The following is a 2,850-nucleotide window of genomic DNA, read 5'->3' as shown; positions in this document are numbered from 1 at the left end:
TCAGCGGTAGAACACTTGCCTAGCACGGGTGGGAACCCGGGTTCGATCCTCAGCACCACATAAAAATAAAGGCATTGTGTTGTGTCCATCTACACCTAAAAAATAAATATTAAAAAATATTTTTAGTTGTAGGTGGACATAATAGCTTTATTTTATTTATTTTTATGTGGTGCTGAGGGTTGAACCCAGTGCCTCACAAGTACTAGGCAAGCGCTTTACCACTGAATTACAATCCCAGCCCTGTCTGAGATATTTTCTTGAAATGTATCTTTAATTTCCTCTTCAATATTTTCTCTGTAATGTCTTTTTTGGAACTTCTATTGGATCCCCTGTTTACCCATATGATGCATACAAACAGATTTTTTTTTTTTTACCGAATTGGGCAATTTCATCTTAATCTAATTCAAGAACTTTTCATCATCCCCAAAAGAAAGTTGGGGATGATGAGTCTCAATTTTCTAGATTTATTCTCTAGTCTTTTCTCTTTCTCTTCTATTATACATGTCTTTATCTGTTCTAATTTTTAGATTTCCTTCACTTTATCTTCCAACTCCTTTTGTTGTGTTTCCACTTTATTTTTCTATTCCATCCTCTCTCTTTTTTTATAAATGTAAACCTTCTCTCTCCCTCTCCCTCATGTTAGAAGCATTTCTTCCGTGTTGGGGATCCACGCATGGCCCTCATTTTTGAAAGGGAAGTGTCCAAAGCTCTTTGGAAGTTTTGTGTGTGTGAAAGAGGTCAGTGGACTGTATTTCTCTGTGATTGGATGGTGCTAACTCTAGGAACCCCTAAATGTTAATATCTATTGTGTTTTTTGTTTCATTTAATTTTCTCTGGCTACAGGAAAGGCATGTGGAAGTAGAGGGCCTCATAATTCTGTGCGCAGACCTTCCCCTTGATTCTTTACCTGAATGAAGCCCTGAGCTCATCTGTATCCTAAGCTCTGCCAGTGGCCCCTGAGTCCAGAGCCTATGGGCCTCAATATTTTCCCCAAATAATTTTGTTGCCAGGGAGGGATGGGAAGGGACCTGGGACCCTCTGATACAGACTTCTCTCCAGTTCCCTGATTTCAGCCCTTGTCTGTTCTGCTTTCTGTGATCTGTGTCTTCTAGGCAGAGCTCTTCTGAGGCTCTGTGTGGCCAACTGGCTTGCTCTCACTGCACCCTCCACCTGCATTTGGGTTGTGGCTCCTTTTGTAGGTAATTTGGCCTCTGCTTATCCACACACATTCAGATTGGTGGAGATCTATCTATCTTACATTATTGCCTTCTTTCTGACACACTTTATCCAGGTGCTTATACCTTATTTTATAATCCTCATTGGCACCAGGTGCAGTGGCACATTCCTGTAATCCCAATGACTTTGGAGGCTGAGACAAGAGGTTCACAAGTTCAAGTTCAGCCTCAGCAACTTAGTGAGGCCTTAAGCAACTTAGTGAGACCCTATCTTAAAAAATAAAATGAGCTGGGAATGTAGCTCAGTAGTGAGTGCCCCTAGGTTCAATTCTCAGTACCATAAAGAAAAGGGGTGGGGGGGAATCCTCCTATTTCTGACAACACAGATAAAATCGGAGGACATTATGCTAAATGAAATAAGCCAGATACAGAAAGACATATACCATATGATTCTACTTCCATGAGATATTTAAAATAGTCAAATTCATAGAAACAAAGTTGAACAGTGGTGGCTAGGGACTGGGAGATGGAGAAATGGGGATATGTGTTCAAAGGGTACAAACTTAAGTTAGAAGGTGAATAAGTTCTGGGTACCTAGTATACAGTGTGGACGGTAATGGATGTGTTCAATAATTAGATTGTGATTGTTAATGACAATCATTACACATATACCTAGGACAAATCATCTTGTTGTATGCCTTAAATATAGTTCTTATTTGTCAATTAAATATTTGTAAATGAAATAAATAATAAATTAAAAAACAAACTTTTATTGCTCCATTTCATTGTAGCCCAGTGTCTGACATCTGCAGCCACCCTCCTCAGAGCCACTGTCTGGACCTGGGTCAGGGTCATGCAGTGGCCTCCTTCCAGGCTTGCTGAAGGGTGATCCTTTCCAGCCAGGGAAAGCTTACCTTGACCGCCCTTCTCTTGACACTGTAGCAGCTCTCCATGTTGCTCTGGGAGGAAGCCCAGACAGGTTCAGCTGCTGTCTGAGCCTCAGTTTCCTGGTCTGTAGCTCAAGATGCTGACCTCCAAGGATCCCTCCAGCTGTGATATGCCAGCAATGTGTGACTGGAGATACAAGAGAGATCAAAGATGGGAAAGGCAGTCCTCTGCTGGCTCCTTCCATGGGAAATTGGGGGTTTTAAGAATGCAAAGCTAATATTGCAGTGTTTAAACCTAGCGGAGGTATCAACTAGTTTCTAATTACTGATCCCCAATTTAAAAGCATATGTACACTACAGACATTTTGCAAAACAGGGAATTATAATAATGAAAATTTAAACCACCCATTATCCTGTCATCCAGAGATAAAGTCTAGTAATATTTTGGTTTTAGTTAACTGCTAGCTTTGTATATGTAAATATATGGTATTTCCTTCCCCAGTCCCAGAAAATTTTCTCTATATTTGTATCTTCATTTTTCAATGAAAATGTCTTCATATGCAAACACAAGTACCACTAAATAGTCTTTACATGGTCTTTTACAACTGTTCAGTGCTCCATAACACCCTTCCCCCAACATTTCCTGTGGTACTGGGGATTGAATCCAGGGCCCTTTACCACTGAGCTACATCCCCAGCTCCCCTCTTTCCTTTTCTTTCTCCCCCTCTCACACTTCTCCCCCCTCCTCTCTTCACTTAGTTTCTTGCGCTTGATGTGTGCTCTGCCTC

The sequence above is a fragment of the Marmota marmota genome, unplaced genomic scaffold, assembly GCF_001458135.2.
Source record: "Marmota marmota marmota unplaced genomic scaffold, marMar, whole genome shotgun sequence".
NCBI lineage: Eukaryota > Metazoa > Chordata > Mammalia > Rodentia > Sciuridae > Marmota > Marmota marmota.
Note: the sequence above shows the minus strand (reverse complement) of the source record.